Source organism: Lutra lutra, chromosome 10 (assembly GCF_902655055.1).
Source record: "Lutra lutra chromosome 10, mLutLut1.2, whole genome shotgun sequence".
Taxonomy (NCBI): Eukaryota; Metazoa; Chordata; class Mammalia; order Carnivora; family Mustelidae; genus Lutra; species Lutra lutra.
In genome coordinates, this window is record NC_062287.1 from 77,519,023 (window position 1) to 77,538,481 (window position 19,459).

The 19,459-nt window shown below is 38.3% G+C and overlaps 1 long non-coding RNA gene across 2 annotated transcripts in view; it reads left to right on the forward strand.

Moving 5' to 3' along the window:
* The window catches only part of LOC125078162 (uncharacterized), a 76,138-nt gene that overhangs the window by 31,782 nt on the left and 24,897 nt on the right, over positions 1–19,459 (forward strand). The window contains exon 1 of one of the 2 annotated variants that reach the window (XR_007120808.1): positions 168–277. The exons of the other annotated variant lie outside the window; for it this stretch is intronic. This is a non-coding gene — a long non-coding RNA (uncharacterized LOC125078162). Of the gene's footprint in view, positions 1–167; positions 278–19,459 lie in introns of those variants that run through there. 2 annotated transcript variants of the gene reach the window in all.

Genomic DNA, 19,459 nt, shown 5'->3' on the forward strand with positions numbered 1-19,459 from the left:
CAATGACTAGCCGTGCCTGAATATAAGCTTCTTTTATGCAGGGACTATATTTTATATTTGCTCATTATTAGTACCTGCCATAGTACACATAACAGGCACTCAATGGATGCTGAAAGAGTAAATTAATCAATCCCTCCAAGAATGGCCTCATTATTTCCATTATGGGCTGAATATTCACACTTCATCTTGAAACACTCATGTAAGAGGAAAAGAAGAACTTCTGCAAATTCAGGGATCAACACTGATGACATTCTAAATTTACTTGGACCAAATCTGAGTAAGGAAATGTAAGAAATTAAAGAGTAATAGGTATTAGTGTTGAGTCAGTTGTCATATTATCTAGGGATTTTAGAAAATCAATAGTCTCAATTAACTGAGCCCTTACTATCAGAAAAGGTGACCCTGAGTACAACCTGCTATTGTGTGACAGAGATGAAGTGATGAATTTGACTCCCAAATAATCCTCTAAACACATTATAGCTCTTCAATTGTTTTCCTAAGAATTATTGGACACCTACTAAGGAAGATGGTGAAACAAAGTAATATGAGCCTCATCTCTCATCCTTGCTTACCCTTCTTACAGTCTTTATGTATATAAATAAAAAAGAGACAGGACCAAAAGGAGAGAAACCAGAGTGCTTAGGAAACTTTCATGATGTATAGCATCTACTAAAGAGTTGGAAATAGAGCATAGTTTTGGCTTTTCTGTATTTTTGTCATTTATAGGCACAGCATGTACTGATAATTTTGGATACATTATATTAAAATATGCCATAAACTATTAAATATTAATTTGTTCTCTCTCTTCTTAACATACAATGTATTATTTATGGAGTCCTCATAGTAGTCCCAGTACAGTCTATTGAATGTGGAATATTTTGCAAACAAGTTCTATTGTCATTATTTTAGTACTGACTTTGTCTTCTAGAATTCTTAAAATATCAAGCAGATAAGGAAAAATCCAAGAAAAGAAATTTTAATGGTGTAGAATCAAGACTTTCAACTAAGATGTTTGCAAATGTTTCCATTTACATTTGGAGGATGTGCATTTTAAGAAAAAATGCCTATTAGCATGGTGTGATGTTTTCATTTGAAACATACAGTCTATTCCAGGGAAAATACACGTCAAATCACATTAACTGCACTTTACTAGACATAGCAAACTAAAGTAAATAGTACAGTACATAATGCAAATAAATTGAAATAGGTTAGAGATTATTGGTGGTGGGAAAATGAAAATTAATGTTATTATTAATATTAATATATTAACATAAAATATATTTATGTTTTAAGAAATATATAGTTCTTATTGTAGAGAATATGTTTTACCCCTCTACAGTCAAGGAGTTAAAAAAAAAAAAAGAAAGAAGAATAACATAGTACAGCCATATAGGACTATATTATTGTAACAATAAGCTAGTGGGTCTAACAAATCACCCCAAAACTTAGTAGCTTAGTTTACTCAAAATTCTGTTGTTCTGCTTGGCAGTGTGCTTGTGTCAGTAATGTGGTTGTAGAATCTAACAATTTGGTTGGCTAGATGAAGAAAAATGGTCACTTTCACATGTTGGTGCTAGCTGTAGGCTGGGCCATTCGTCTCCAACAATTTTGTCCTAGCCTGGCTTTTTCTTATGTTGGCAGCATTCTCAGGGGTGTATGCCCCAAGGTGCAAATGCTCTTCAAACTTCTGCTTATGTCATGTTTGCTGGCATCCCATTAGCTGCAGGAAGTCATCTGACTAAGCCCAGGACCAGTGTGGCTGGGGAACTACACAAGAGCATGGATCAAGAGAAGAGTGAGTCATTGGTGCCATTACTGCAACACTTCAACATGATAATTTATCAGTATGTACGTGTAATATGTTCCTACTATCATCTATGCATGTGCATAGGTAGTATGGGTAAGGATATAGTAAATAAAAGCCATAGGGGTCATAACAAAGTGAAAATTTTCTACCTTTAACCTCCAAGAAACTCAGGGAAATAATTAATCATCACACTTCCTTTCAAATTGCATACTCATTGGACATCGGAGTCTTCTTTCAGAGAAAATCTAAATCTCTAAGCCACTATATTAGTAAATGCTTGAGAAGGCTTGTAAGGTAAGAAAACCTTAGACACATGGTCTTTTTGAAAAGCAACACAGTCACCAATTTATATAGTGTTCACGAAGTTCAGTCCCAGCATGAAGAATGGCCAGTGCCTCACCACTCAGGTGTGGGAAGAGTATAAACTTCAGAGTTAGGTTCAAACTGAAATTAGTCTCCAAGATCTTCTTTTGTTTGTTTACATCAAGAATAGGTTAATTCAATTGAAAACAATATGTCCTATTCCACATGCACTTTGTAAATATTTTTTTAAAAGATTGTATTTATTTATTGGACAGACAGAGATCACAAGCAGGCAGAGAGGCAGGCAGAGAGAGAGGAAGGGAAGCAGGCTCCCTGCAGAGCAGAGGCCGATGCAGGCCTCCATCCCAGGACCCTGGTATCATGACCTGAGCCGAAGGCAGAGGCTTTAACTCACTGAGCCACCCAGGTGCCCCGCACTTTGTAAATATTATATATTATTTTTATGGCCCAGAGTCCTTATTGCCTTGATCAGAGAGGTTTGTGATCAGTGGCCTCACAGCGAGATATTTTCAGTTCATCATTCCAGAGCACAGCTGAAAATCCTAACCTTAGGAATCATGTAGGCAGAAAGTAGGAAGGGGGGGCTAAAGATTGTTTCAACCACTGGCTCACTCTCTGTGCAGCCTTGAGGTACGACCTTTGCTTCATTGACCATTTGTTTCTTCTTGTGTGAAATGAAGGGGAAAGGCGGGCGGGAAAAGTTTGGGTGGAATTCAAGCTGAATCATACTAAGGAAGCATATTCAAGACATTATTAATCTTGCCATGTGAAGGGAGGCCCTAGGGTGATATATATAAAGATATTTCTTTTTTTCTTTTTTTAATATTTTATTTATTTATTTGTCAGAGAGAAGAGATAGAGAGTGAGCACAGGCAGACAGAGTGGCAGGCAGAAGCAGAGGGAGAAGCAGGCTCCTTGCCGAGCAAAGAGCCTGATGTGGGACTCGATCCCAGGACGCTGGGATCATGACCGGAGCCGAAGGCAGCCTCTTAACCAACTGAGCCACCCAGGCATCCCTATATAAAGATATTTCTTAAGATTTAAAAACTACCTGACATGTTTGCCTTTTAAACAAGTTTAGTACTCCAACACAAGAAGCACAGGGAAGCTGGGAAGAGCTTTAAAAATGTGGAAATACTGAGCCTTGCTCCTTTTCTGCCATAAGGGCATCAGGGAATCTTTAACTCATGTTGTGCCTAGAAAGGAGAATGTTAGCTTTTCTGTCTTCTCTTCTTTCCTTACCCCTCCCCTTATTTTTCTTTCCCCTTCTTCCTCTACTTCAAGTCAGTCATTATGTAATAGTTATCAATTCCTAGTAAAATTCAATGATGCCAATCTGTACAAGTCATGAAATGTGAATTTCTACGGAGAAGTATATTTCTTTGGAATCGGGCTTCATCACTCAGCATTGCATAACATGTTCTGTTGGCTCTAATTAGGAAGAGATTGGTTGGTCTTTTCTTACTTACATCTTATGCATTCTCCTCCGTTGGGATCTACTTTCCCAGACACAGACCCTACTCTTCCCGCAGTGCCACATTGGTTCACCATTCTCCGTTTGATGAACTATCTCATCTCTTTCAATAGGTCTAATATGCCCCACCTTAACCTGTCTAAAATTTGATCATCGTTGGCGTGTGTGTTCATTTTCTGGATTTCCAACTGGCATTTGAAAATCAATTCATCCAAAAGAGGACTTTTTTTCAAAAAAATCAGGTCCTCACCACATCAAAATCAGTATCCTAAATTCTTGATTTCAACCTTCCATCACCTGTTCCTCCAACAGATAAACTTCAAGTGCTGGAAATTCTTTCTCTATATTTCTCCTATCTTTTCTTCTCCTTAAACTGATTTTTCTCTTAAAAATTTGTCGAAACTTTTCTCTGTGATTCTTGTAATTGCCTCCTAACTCTCTGCCCATTCTCTAAATGTTCCCTTCAATCCATCCTACACGTGATAGTCAAACTCATTGTTCTGAAGCTTAGTTTTGTTCACATCCTTTAACTTGCTCTCTGTTGCCTATACCAAGCAAGCAAGCAAGCAAGCAGGCAAACAAACAAAACAATCAAAACAAAATGTTCCACAATCTCATACCTGAATCCCAACCACTATCTCCCATTAATATTTCCAAAGTTCTTAAGCTCCTATTTTCTTGGTTACTCTTGCTCTGCTGTCACATACTTTTACCTAAGCTACTCTGTTTTTTCAGCCCAGGTTCACCCTAATCAGACAGAGTCACTTTCTCTTAACCACCTTTACCTTCCATCAAGCATTATGCTACTGAAGTTTGCTAAGGATTACTGATGAAAGAAATAATGGTACAGTGACCAACATAATGTATTGCTATGGTTTGAATATTTGTGTTCCCCCAAAATCCATGTGTTAAAATCCTAATTCCTAGGTGATATTATTAGGATGTAGGGCCATTGGGAGATACATAGGTCTGGAAGGTAGAGGCTTCATGAATGTGATTAGTGTTCTTCTAAGAGAGAACCCAAGCCTTCCTAGTCCCCTTCCATTACGTGAGGACACAATGTGAAGACCTTGGCTGTGAACCAGGACTAGAGCTCTCACCAGAATATGACCTTTCTAGCACCTTGATCTTAGAGTTCCAGAACTGTCAGAATTAAATTTTCATTGTTTAGGAGCTATGCAGCCACTGGCATTTTGTGATAGCAGCCTGAATAAACTAAGACACATATCAAATTATATTAGGTTTTGCTGGATGCCAGGAATGACTTATTGGACACCTTTGTTCCTAGTAGCTTGGCCTTCAGCTGCCTTTCTGAGACCTTTATCTAAATTAGTCTTATAACTCTGTTCTCTAAGCCTTACCGACCCTTTCAAAAATAATATCCCTCATATTTTCTTCCAAGTATAAATTTAGCTTTCTGAGACTGATGCTCAGATGGGACCAATGGCATGGGAAGCAGGCACCCATTATCCTCAGAAGAGAATTCAAGTAACTCCTTAGTCCTTCATGATCCAGCATCTACCTACTAATCCACTCTTTTCTTACAACCCCACTCATATGTTCTTCCCCCAGTGAATACTGAAATGGCTGGGGTGTTTTTTGTTTGTTTTGTTTTCTGAAAGTACCATTCTTTCTTTTCTCCAAGGCTTTGCACTTTTGTGCCTCCTACCTGTAACAGAATATGCAAATTTCCCTGTCCCATACTGTGCCCAGCCAAGACATTATTTCCTAAAAGACTTTCCTGATTACATCCATTCTGACCTGGCTTATGATCCCCCTTCTCTCTATCTGTAGTTGTCTGGTCATGCATTGATCCTAATCAATGTCCTCCTGCATATTTCTGTTAAATAATGTACAATGCGATTGTCCCTGAGAGCTGAAACTATGCTTTGTTTTTAATTGTGTGACTCCACAGTCCCTACTCAGCATAGAATAGACAATCAATAAATGTTTTTGAATGAATTAATTAATTATCATCTGAGTTTTGATTTGCCTGTAAGACGGGACCACCTAATGCACTTATGACCTGTTTCCAAATATTTTTGTAAGTGGATTAAAGCATGTCTAATACTACACTACTTTATATTTAAACTGGTTGTAAGGACTTACTGTCTCATGTTTCATTGACACTATCAGATATGTACTATTCATTCCTCACATAGTTTTAAAAGTTATGCATCACAGTATTGAAATAGCAGGTAAACTGATAACACTAATAGTTACTGAGGTTGGCAAACATCATCTTGTGCCTTTGTTTTCACTGTAAAATAAGGAAGGATGAGAAGTTGTCCTATACAATATTGGCAGGCAAGATTTTAGCAACATTTGGAAAGGAAAGAAAACATGGTTTACAAAATGACAGTTCACTGAGTTAATGTCTTTGTCACTGGAATAGCGTATGGTTGCAGCTTTTCACTTTCCTTTGCTAAGTTACATTCTCTGCTTAACTGTGGTATCATTTAGTGCTTGGAACTATTGCTCCCTAGACATTTGTCTCTCAACATAAACAATTCAAGGCAACTCTGGAATGTTCCCAAGCTAGTTATAGGATATACTAGAAAAGGAGCGCTATTATGTCCTGTGTCCCTATCCCCTTTGTAAAGTTAAACGACTCAGCAATTATGCTTTAAAAAGTCATTCTCCTACTCAGAGATCTAAGTGTATCTCTCTAAAATACATTTGCATTCTTCTCTTATTGAATATGTTCTATGAGGCTCATCTAAAGAGTCTCTCATATGGGGAGGAGGAGTCAAGATGGCGGAGAAGTAACAGGCTGAGACTACTTCGGGTAGCAGGAGATCAGCTAAATAGCTTATATAAAGATTGCAAACACCTACAAATCGAATGGGAGATTGAAGAAAAGAAGAACAGCAATTCTAGAAACAGAAAATCAACCACTTTCTGAAAGGTAGGACTGGCGGTGAAGTGAATCCAAAGCGATGGGAAGATAGACCGCGGTGGGAGGGGCCGGCTCCCGGCGAGCGGCGGAGCAACGGAGCAACGGAGCAAAATCAGGACTTTTAAAAGTCTGTTCCGCTGAGGGACATCGCTCCAGAGGCTTAACTGGGGTGAAGCCCAAGCGGGGTCAGCGCAGCCTCAGGTCCCGCAGGGTCGCAGAAGGATCGGGGGTGTCTGAGTGTCGCAGAGCTTACCGGTATTAGAACGGGGAGGCCGGCTACAGAGACAGAGCCGAGGAGTGACTCTCAGCTCGGGGTTGCCTTGAACCGGTCGCAGGCTCGGTCAGCTCAGAGCGCGGCCGGAGGCCAGGGTGACAGGAGTCATTGGGCACTGTTCTCTGAGGGCGCACTGAGGAGTGGGGCCCCGGGCTCTCGGCTCCTCCGGGCCGGAGACTGGGAGGCCACCATCTTCATTCCCATCCTCCGGAACTCTACAGAAAGCGCTCAGGGAACAAAAGCTCCCGAAAGCAAACCCGAGCGGATTACTCAGCGTGGCCCCGGGTAAGGGCGGTGCAACTCCGCCTGGGACAAAGACGCTTGAGAATCGCGACAACAGGCCCCTCCCCCAGAAGATCAACGGGAAACCCAGCCAGGACCAAGTTCACCTACCAAGGAGTGCAGTTTCAATACCAAGGAGAGCGGCGGAATTCCAGAGGAGAAGAAAGCAAAGCACGGAACTCATGGCTTTCTCCCCATGATATTTAGCCTTGCAGTTAATTTAATTTTTTTTCTTTTACAATTTTTTTTTCTTTTTCTCTTCTTCTGCTAAATTTTTTTAACTTTTACCGTTTTCTTTTTTAACGTTTTTTAAATAGTTTATCTAATATATATATATATATTTTTCCTCTTTTTATATTTTTTCTTTATCGGCTTTCTTTTTTTTAATAGTTTCTTTTTTTTTCTTTCTTTCTGAACCCCTTTTTATCCCCTTTCTCCCCCCTCACAATTCGGGATCTCTTCTGATTTGGTTAAAGCATATTTTCCTGGGGTTGTTGCCACCCTTTTAGTATTTTACTTGCTCCTTCATAAACTCTTATCTGGACAAAATGACAAGGTGGAAAAATTCACAACAAAAAAAAGAACAAGAGGCAGTACCAAAGGCTAGGGACCTAATCAATAGAGACATTGGTAATATGTCAGATATAGAGTTCAGAATGACGATTCTCAAGGTTCTAGCCGGGCTTGAAAAAGGCATGGAAGATATTAAAGCAACCCTCTTGGGAGATATAAAAGCCCTTTCTGGAGAAATAAAAGAACTAAAATCCAACCAAGTTGAAATAAAAAAAGCTATTAATGAGGTGCAATCAAAAATAGAGGCTCTCACTGCTAGGATAAATGAGGCAGAAGAAAGAATTAGCGATATAGAAGACCAAATGACAGAGAATAAAGAAGCTGAGAAAAAGAGGGACAAACAGCTACTGGACCACGAGGGGAGAATTCGAGAGATAAGTGACACCATAAGATGAAACAACATTAGAATAATTGGGATTCCAGAAGAAGAGGAAACAGCGAGGGGAGCAGAAGGTATATTGGAGAGAATTATTGGAGAGAATTTCCCCAATATGGCAAAGGGAACAAGCATCAAAATTCAGGAGGTTCAGAGAAACCTCAATAAGAATAGGTCCACACCCCGTCACCTAATAGTAAAATTTACAAGTGTTAGTGACAAAGAAAAGATCCTGAAAGCAGCCCGGGAAAAGAAGTCTGTAACGTACAATGGTAAAAATATTAGATTGGCAGCAGACTTATCCACAGAGATCTGGCAGGCCAGAAAGAGCTGGCATGATATATTCAGAGTACTAAATGAGAAAAACATGCAGCCAAGAATACTATATCCAGCTAGGCTATCATTGAAAATAGAAGGAGAGGGGCGCCTGGGTGGCTCAGTGGGTTAAGCCGCTGCCTTCGGCTCAGGTCATGATCTCAGGGTCCTGGGATTGAGCCCCGCATCGGGCTCTCTGCTCAGCAGGGAAAATGCTTCCTCCTCTCTCTCTGCCTGCCTCTCTGCCTGCTTGTGATCTCTCTCTGTCAAATAAATAAATAAAATCTTAAAAAAAAAAAAAGAAAATAGAAGGAGAGATTAAAAGCTTCCAGGACAAACAAAAACTGAAAGAATTTGCAAATACCAAACCAGCTCTACAGGAAATACTGAAAGGGGTCCTCTAAGCAAAGAGAGACCCTAAAAGTAGTAGATCAGAAAGAAACAGAGACAATATACAATAACAGTCACCTTACAGGCAATACAATGGCACTAAATTCATATCTCTCAATACTTACCCTGAATGTTAATGGGCTAAATGCCCCAATCAAAAGACACCGGGTATCAGAATGGATAAAAAAACAAAACCCATCTATATGTTGCCTACAAGAAACTCATCTTAAACCCGAAGACACCTCCAGGTTTAAAGTGGGTGGAAAAGAATTTACCATGCTAATGGACATCAGAAGAAAGCAGGAGTGGCAATCCTTATAGCAGATCCATTAGATTTTAAGCCAAAGACTATAATAAGAGATGAGGAAGGACACTATATCATATTCAAAGGAACTGTCCAACAAGAAGATCTAACAATTTTAAATATCTATGCCCCTAACGTGGGAGCAGCCAACTATATAAACCAATTAATAACAAAATCAAAGAAACACATCGACAAGAATACAATAATAGTAGGGGATTTTAACACTCCCCTCACTGAAATGGACAGATCATCCAAGCAAAAGATCAACAAGGAAATCAAGGCCTTAAATGACACACTGGACCAGATGGACATCACAGATATATTCAGAACATTTCATCCCAAAGCAACAGAATACACATTCTTCTCTAGTGCACATGGAACGTTCTCCAGAATAGATCACATTCTTGGTCCTAAATCAAGTCTCAACCGGTATCAAAAGATTGGGATCATTCTCTGCATATTTTCAGACCACAATGCTCTAAAGCTAGAACTCAATAACAAGAGGAAATTTGGAAAGAACCCAAATACATGGAGACTAAACAGCATCCTTCTAAAGAATGAATGGGTCAACCAGGAAATTAAAGAAGAATTGAAAAAATTTATGGAAACAAATGATAATGAAAACACAATGGTTCAGAATCTGTGGGAGACAACAAAGGCAGTCCTGAGACGAAAATATATAGTGGTACAAGACTTTCTCAAGAAACAAGAAAGGTCTCAGGTACACAACCTAACCCTACACCTAAAGGAGCTGGAGAAAGAACAAGAAAGAAACCCTAAACCCAGCAGGAGAAGAGAAATCATAAAGATCAGAGCAGAAATCAATGAAATAGAAACCAAAAAAACAATAGAACAAATCAACGAAACTAGGAGCTGGTTCTTTGAAAGAATTAATAAGATTGATAAACCCCTGGCCAGACTTATCAAAAAGAAAAGAGAAAGGACCCAAATCAATAAAATCATGAATGAAAGAGGAGAGATCACAACGAACACCAAAGAAATACAGACAATTATAAGAACATACTATGAGCAACTCTACGCCAACAAATTTGACAATCTGGAAGAAATGGATGCTTTCCTAGAGACATATAAACTACCACAACTGAATCAGGAAGAAATGGAAAGCCTGAACAGACCCATAACCAGTAAGGAGATTGAAACAGTCATCAAAAATCTCCAAACAAACAAAAGCCCAGGGCCAGATGGCTTCCCGGGGGAATTCTACCAAACATTTAAAGAAGAACTAATTCCTATTCTCCTGAAACTGTTCCAAAAAATAGCAATAGAAGGAAAACTTCCAAACTCATTTTATGAGGCCAGCATCACCTTGATCCCAAAACCAGACAAGGATCCCAACAAAAAAGAGAACTACAGACCAATATCCTTGATGAACACAGATGCAAAAATTCTCACCAAAATACTAGCCAATAGGATTCAACAGTACATTAAAAGGATTATTCACCACGACCAAGTGGGATTTATTCCAGGGCTGCAAGGTTGGTTCAACATCCGCAAATCAATCAATGTGATACAACACATTAATAAAAGAAAGAACAAGAACCATATGATACTCTCCATAGATGCTGAAAAAGCATTTGACAAAGTACAGCATCCCTTCCTGATCAAAACTCTTCAAAGTGTAGGGATAGACGGCACATACCTCAATATTATCAAAGCCATCTATGAAAAACCCACCGCAAATATCCTTCTCAATGGAGAAAAACTGAAAGTTTTTCCGCTAAGGTCAGGAACACGGCAGGGATGTCCCTTATCACCACTGCTATTCAACATAGTACTAGAAGTCCTAGCCTCAGCAATCAGACAACAAAAGGAAATTAAAGGCATCCAAATCGGCAAAGAAGTCAAACTATCACTCTTTGCAGATGATATGATACTATATGTGGAAAACCCAAAAGACTCCACTCCAAAACTGCTAGAACTTGTAGAGGAATTCAGTAAAGTGTCAGGATATAAAATCAATGCACAGAAACCAGTTGCATTTCTCTACACCAACAACAAGACAGAAGAAAGAGAAATTAAGGAGTCCATCCCATTTACAATTGCACCCAAAACTATAAGATACCTAGGAATAAACCTAACCAAAGAGACTAAGAATCTATACTCAGAAAACTATAAAGTACTCATGAAAGAAATTGAGGAAGACACAAAGAAATGGAAAAATGTTCCATGCTCCTGGATTGGAAGAATAAATATTGTGAAAATGTCTATGCTACCTAAAGCAATCTACACATTTAATGCAATTCCTATCAAAGTACCATCCATTTTTTTCAAAGAAATGGAACAAATAATCCTAAAATTTATATGGAACCAGAAAAGACCTCGAATAGCCAAAGGAATATTGAAAAAGAAAGCCAAAGTTGGTGGCATCACAATTCCGGACTTCAAGCTCTATTACAAAGCTGTCATCATCAAGACAGCATGGTACTGGCACAAAAACAGACACATAGATCAATGGAACAGAATAGAGAGCCCAGAAATGGACCCTCAACTCTATGGTCAACTCATCTTCGACAAAGCAGGAAAGAATGTCCAATGGAACAAAGACAGCCTCTTCAATAAATGGTGTTGGGAAAATTGGACAGCCACATGCAGAAAAATGAAATTGGATCATTTCCTTACACCACACACGAAAATAGACTCAAAATGGATGAAGGATCTCAATGTGAGAAAGGAATCCATCAAAATCCTCGAGGAGAACACAGGCAGCAACCTCTTCGATGTCAGCCGCAGCAACATCTTCCTAGGAACATCACCAAAGGCAAGGGAAGCAAGGGCAAAAATGAACTTTTGGGATTTTATCAAGATCAAAAGCTTTTGCACAGCAAAGGAAACAGTGAACAAAACCAAAAGACAACTGACAGAATGGGAGAAGATATTTGCAAATGACATATCAGATAAAGGGCTAGTGTCCAAAATCTATGAAGAACTTAGCAAACTCAACACCCAAAGAACAAATAATCCAATCAAGAAATGGGCAGAGGACATGAACAGACATTTCTGCAAAGAAGACATCCAGATGGCCAACAGACACATGAAAAAGTGCTCCATATCACTCGGCATCAGGGAAATACAAATCAAAACCACAATGTGATATCACCTCACACCGGTCAGAATGGCTAAAATGAACAAGTCAGGATATGACAGATGCTGGCGAGGATGCGGAGAAAGGGGAACCCTCCTACACTGTTGGTGGGAATGCAAGCTGGTGCAACCACTCTGGAAAACAGCATGGAGGTTCCTCAAAATGTTGAAAATAGAACTACCCTATGACCCTGCAATTGCGCTGCTGGGTATTTACCCTAAAGATACAAACGTAGTGATCCGAAGGGGCACGTGCACCCGAATGTTTATAGCAGCAATGTCTACAATAGCCAAACTATGGAAAGAACCTAGATGTCCATCTACAGACGAATGGATAAAGAAGATGTGGTATATATACACAATGGAATACTATGCAGCCATCAAAAGAAATGAAATCTTGCCATTTGCGACGACGTGGATGGAACTAGAGGGTATCATGCTTAGCGAAATAAGTCAATCGGAGAAAGACAACTATCATATGATCTCCCTGATATGAGGGAGAGGAGATGCAACATGGGGGGTTAAGGGTGTGGGAGAGGAATAAATGAAACAAGATGGGATTGGGAGGGAGACAAACCATAAGTGACTCTTAATCTCACAAAACAAACTGAGGGTTGATGGGGGGAGGGGGTTGGGAGAGGGGGTTGGGGTTATGGATATTGGGGAGGGTATGTGCTATGGTGAGTGCTGTGAAGTGTGTAAACCTGGCGATTCACAGACCTGTACCCCTGGGGATAAAAATATATGTTTATAAAGCTGTAAAAAAAAAAAAAAAAAAAAGGATGAATACCCAAGTTTTGTAGCAACATGGACGGGACTGGAAGAGATTATGCTGAGTGAAATAAGTCAAGCAGAGAGAGTCAATTATCATATGGTTTCACTTATTTGTGGAGCATAACAAATAGCATGGAGGACAAGGGGAGATGGAGAGGAGAAGCGAGTTGAGGGAAATTGGAAGGGGAGGTGAACCATGAGAGACTATGGACTCTGAAAAACGATCTGAGAATTTTGAAGGGGTGGGGGGTGGGAGGTTGGGGGCACCAGGTGGTGGGTATTGTAGAGGGCACGGATTGCATGGAGCACTGGGTGTGGTGCAAAAATAATGAATACTGTTATGCTGAAAAAATAAAAAAATTAAAAAAAAAAAGAGTCTCTCATATGGTATCTATAGGAAACAATCCAATTCTTCTTAGGAATTTGGCTTCCCAAATGCTGACTTCTAGTCTTTTTCGGCAGTAATACGGTCCAGTGTTTATGAGCACAGTGACATCCAAAATTACACCACATTTAGATGGACACTTTTTAACTCTTCCTAATATACTGGGGCCTCAAATTTCTTACCTCACAACTGGATCTTTTGAAGTTTTTATGAGGAAGGTGTGACCTGGCTCCTGTTGCTTTTTCTGTCCTCCAAGATACCAAGGAACTTGACATGGTGTTCCAAATGTGGAATTTCATAGAAGAAGCTTTATTTCTACATGTATGGCCAAGAGATCTGCTGGGCTATGCCTCATAAAGTGCTCTACAATGAAGGTGTCACATGTCTGAGAAAAAGAAAAACAATGTACCTCAGAGTTTTCCATTCAGCTGATTTGATTCATTTAGTAGATAGTCTTTCATTTTGAGATACTGTCTTTTCCTAAGTTCTTTGTGTTACAGTATCGTTTGTCCTATGAAATGATAATGACAGTAGATGGAAGTTAATTCCTTTAAAATGTCCTTACTTGGAAAAATCAAAATCTTAAAACTTATTTTTCTTCCTCCAAGCATATTTTGGAGATACTTATTTGCCTGTGAAAGTCAAAAGATTAGGAGTCATTATAAAAAAGCAGCAGTAAATTTGGTAAGGAAGTTCACATTTATTATACTTTGGGCACTCTCAAGCACTCCGTACATATTCCCTCTTCTAATCTCCAAAACATCCCTGTAAAATACAATTTTTAAGTCTATTTTATAGATGAGGAAATGGAGGCTCAGAGGGACAATAAGTAATAAAGTCACAGGGACAATAAACGCTAGAGGCAGGGTGTGGACTGATGTGGATTATGCCAAGTGCCTCTAAACTTCTATACTAACCTGCGACACTTTCTCCCGCACTTCCCTTAGCTACTGGCTTATCAGCTGATTCTCTTAGCTGCTCCCTGACCCTGGAACTCCTTGATGTCATAGGATCTCTTGATCCATGTACCACATATATTCCTCCTTTATAAGCAAGCTCTGCAAACTCTCTGAGGTTTGGTTTCCTATAAAATACATGAACCAGAAATGTGAATTGCCAATGCCCCAAGGTGGCATGAAAGAGTAAATGTATTTGAAGCTATTAGGACAGTTTTTAAAGCACAGAATTTCTATCGGTGGGTCTATGTGAGCTCTTGGTTTCAATCTTTCCACTTCATGTCCTCTACCGAACTCACCTGCAGCTGGAGATGGGTTCTTGCCTAGGTACTGTTCCTCCCTACGGTCTCTATTCCTTTCTCTTTACCAATCAGTGTCTTCATCCTCAGGAGCTGTCCACATACAAAGTATAGCCCCCTCTCCTATATACATTTTTACCAAAATACTAAGAGAACAGCAGCAATGACAATAATACTATTAGCAATAATGATGGATAACATTTGTAGAGCATGTGAACCACATATTTCTGTGAAGTATCTTATGTACTCATGTAATCTCACCTAATCCTCATAACCAATTCACCCCCACGATCTGCAGTTTCATGATGAGGAAAGCTGGCTTAGGGGAGTTAGTACCTTACCCCATGTCATCCAGTTAATGAACTACACACTGTGAATTTAAAGTCAGGCTGCCAGACTTCATAATCAATATGTTCAATAAGAATGTCTAAAATGTCACTGGTTGGTTTGTGTCTTTCTTATAGTTTAAAAAATAGGAGTCTTGAGACTCAGTCTCTGGATCATACTTAGCTATATGGTACTGGGGTTCATTTGCATTTTGCATTCATTCTTCCAAAGACTGGAACCTTATAATCTTCAGTTTGTCTTCTGACAGATTTTTCCAATGCTGACTACAACATCAATCATTATACCAAACCTGGCTCTGGCTTCTGTGTGCTCATGTTCTGACTGTTCATCAAAACTCCCTAGATACAAATGGAATCTCTCAATGCTAGTAATTCTACTGGGCTTTTGTCTATGTCTGCTATCAGATCTTCTGGATACCATGCTTTGTTTGTTGACCTTTGTTGACCTTGGTTCTCTTCCTAGTATGAAAAGTAATCTTGCCATTCAATTCTCTATTCTTACTGTCAGATCTAGTTAGAGATCCAGGCCTTCTCACCTGCCTTATTCCACTGCTATAAAATCAGTTTCCCCTTGAAACTGCTAACTTTACCTTTTTCATCTTACATCTTTAGATATCCTTTATCTTTGGGTCATCACAAATGATCCCATGCCTCCATCCCAACTTTTGTTCAGGTGTGTATATACATTCCCTTTTTCTGATGCACCCCCTTCTTACCTGTTTTCTTTCGCTCTGTACCACTATATCTAATTTAGCCAAAGATTTGCTTCCTGGTCCCCTAATAATCTTTCTCTTCCCTTTTTTTTTTTTTTTTTTTTTTAAGAAACTTTAGTACTTGAGGATTGATGTTAAAGAAGAGTTAGTCTAGGCTTTTCATCTTAAACGTAAATAATGGAAGACACAGGGAAACTACAGGTCTGGTCTGGGGTGAGAAATGGAGATGGGACTAGAACTCCACTGTCCACCATGTCAACTGATTTCATGTCATGACCCAAAGGCATAGGTTTAAAGGTCTGGTTGAGATATGAGTATATGCTCTGAATACAGGAAATACGAAATTAGAAAGAGAAATAGTGTTTGAAATGGACAGAGAGAAAAGCTGGTACATGAAAAATTCCATAATCATCCAGAGTGTACACTTTCTTTTATTTTTTTAAAAGGTTTTATCTGTTTATTAGAGAGAGAGAGAGAGAGAGCATGAGTTGGGGGGGTGGGGAGGAGCAGAGAGAGAGGAAGAGGCAGACTCCTCACTGACATGGGGTTTGCTCCCAGGACCCAGGATCATGAAAGGATATATAATTATAAACATACTATATTTTTGTTTTGATGGAAATATAATGAAATCAAATTTATCAGAAATCCTGTATTTCCTGCAACGTGCAACACATTCCTGTGTATGTGAAGCTGTGTTCATATATCCTAGTGAGTTGAATCACATCTTAAAGTCTTTGACACAACTTATTCTGGTGAAGTCTAGTGATTCCAGACAAAAAGCTGGCAAAATTACCATGGAATGAAATGGCCTCTAGTAAAGTAAAGTGTTCCTGGAAAACATTCCTATGTATATGCATCAACAAATCAATGTGAATAGTATGAGATTTAGCAGGTAACTTCTTGGTAAAGTATTATTTATGTTTTCCTAGATATTGTAATAGTTTTGTCAGTTCTCATATTTTTAAAATTAGGTCATTTGTTTTTATTCTTTTCATTTTGCATAATTATTTGTATATTATTTTTTATTCACAGTATTGTATTCCTTTTCTGAAAAAGACAATAAGAAGTTGTAAAACTTCAGGTCTATAAACCTAGATCTGCTCCTAAAAGCAAAAGAGAAAGATGAAGTATATCAATTCCTCTCCTTGCTGATGAGCACAGGCAAAAAATGTGCCTTGTCATTATAGGAACATTGGAGAACAAAATAAATTCTCTTAGGTAAAAGGGGACAATTTTTCATTATCTAGGAGGACTAATTGGAAACAGTGGATAGAGACAGGGAAATATAATTTTGGAGTTTATAAACATTGGAAAAATCTCTCTGTATTGGGCTGAGAATGTTGTGTAAATTTTTATCAAAGGCATGAGGTTTACCCTAGACCAATAAAGTCCAGTGAATGTCCGGCAGCCAGACTGAACTTTCTTTTGATTATGATGGGTATGCCATGTGTACTACTAGTAAGAAGAATTGAGAATTCAAAGGTTGATTATAGAAGGAAATTCTCCTATCACCCTAATTATAAGATGATTATATAGGGATAAAATAATACAGTGCACCTTCTGAAATTTTCAGAAAAATTATTTTAACCAGATCATTTAAAAACAATTTAGAGTCATACATACTTATCTCAGAAGCCATTTCCCATTGTGCCTGTATCTACTTAACTCCAACTACTTATTCAACAGTTTCTTTTCGAACTATGGAATCTCATAACCAATCCAACAGTTTTTTTTTTTTTTAATTTTAGTAGTGGTGCTATAATTTTTATTCTACACTGTACAAGCTATCAAAATTACCCCCATCTCATTTAGGCTCTGAGAGCAGAAGCACAAAGCACTATAAATTGGCTTTAAGAGTTTTATTGTCTTATACAAGGAATTTGAGAGGCAGGGTGGGGGTGTGGGGGGTAGGGAAGGAAAAAATGAAACAAGATGGGATCGGGAGGCAGACAAACCATAAGAGACTCTTAATCTCACAAAACAAACTGAGGGTTGCTGGGGGGAGTTGGGTGTGGAGAAGATGGTTGGGTTATGGATATTGGGGAGGGTATGAGATATGGTGAGTGCTGTGAAAAATATGTAAGCCTGATGATTCACACACCTATACCCTGGGGCTAATAGTACATTATATGTTAATAAAAATAATTAAAAAAAAGAGTTTTATTGTCTTAATACCATATGATTTCACTCATGTGTGGAATCTAAAAAAAAAAAAAACTGAATAAATAAATAAAAATCAGACCTATAACTACAGAAAGCAAACTGAGGGATGCCAGAGAGAAGGGGTGAGGGAATGGAAAGATGGGTGAAGGGGAGTGGGAGGTATAGCTCTCTACATGGTCAATAATATTATAATAGTTTTGTATGGTGACAGATGGTACCTACATATTTGGTGAGCATCGTACAATATATAGAGAGGTTGAATCACTATGTTCTATACCTAAAACTAATACTGTGTGTTAACTATACTTAAATTTAAGATTAAAAAAAGAGTTATATTCTTTTGATTGCTCCTTGATGTTTTGTGTTGGCCTTGACCGTGAAAATGAAACAAAACAACACAAGCAGAAATTTTACTTTTCTATTCACTGTACCATTCTTTATACAACAACAACAATAAAATGGACATCTTAATGTCAGAGCCTTATTGTCTATATTTGATGCACAGTATGACATTATCTTATGTTTAACCTTAAATAAAACACATAATCATTGCTCTGAAAAAATATAGAGAGATGGAAATCATAAATAATATGCATATGAGAGTCAAATAATAATGCTTACTATAAAATTTAGAGGTGATTTTGAAATAAATTAATAACAGAACTTCAATTTATTTGCTTTTTTATAAAATGCATTTTTTTTCTTTTTTAAAAATTTATGGGGAGGGTATCTGCTATGGCGAGTGCTGCGAATTGTGGAAGACTGATGATGCACAGGCCTGTACCCCTGAAATAAATAATACATTATATGTTAATAAAATTTTTTTAAAATATTAAATTTTTTATTTTAATTCCAGTATAGTTAACATACAGTTTTATATTAGTTTCTGGTATACAATACAGTGCTTCAGTAATTCTATACATTACTCAGTGCTCACCATGTTAAGTGTACTCCTTTTTTTTTTTTTTAAGATTTTATTTATTTATTTGACAGAGAGATATCACAAGTAGGCAGAGAGGCAGGCAGAGAGACGGGGAAGCAGGCTCCCTTCTGAGCAGAGAGCTGGATGTGGGGCTCGATCCCAGGACACTGTGATCATGACCTGAGCTGAAGGCAGAGTTTTTAATCCACTGAGCCACCCAGGCACCCCCAAGTGTACTCCTTTTTAATCCCCATCACCTATTTCATCCCCCTGCCCACCTCCCCTCTGTTAAACATCAGTTTGTTCTCTACAGTTAAGAATCTGTTTCTCGGTTTCTCTCTTTTTTATTCCTTTGTTAATTTGTTTTGTTTCTTAAATTCCACATGACTGAAATCATATGGTGTTTTTCTCTGACTGTCTTATTTCATTAGCATTATACTCTCTAGATCCATCCATGTTGTTATAAATAGCAAGAATTAATTCTTTTTTATGGCTGAATTATAGATATATATATAGATAGATAGATCGATCTCCCACATCTTCTTTATCTATTCATCTACTGATGGGCACTTGGGCTGCTTTCATAATTTGGCTAATGTAAATAATACTTCAGTAAACAGAGGGGCTAATATATACTTTCAAATTCATGTTTTTGTACTCTTTGGGTAAATATCCAGTAGTAAATGCATATTTTTCATACACTATATTAATAAGATAATTTGACTCCTTAATGCAACAAAACAGAAACAAACTTTTCAATGAAATTTTAGTGAGAACACC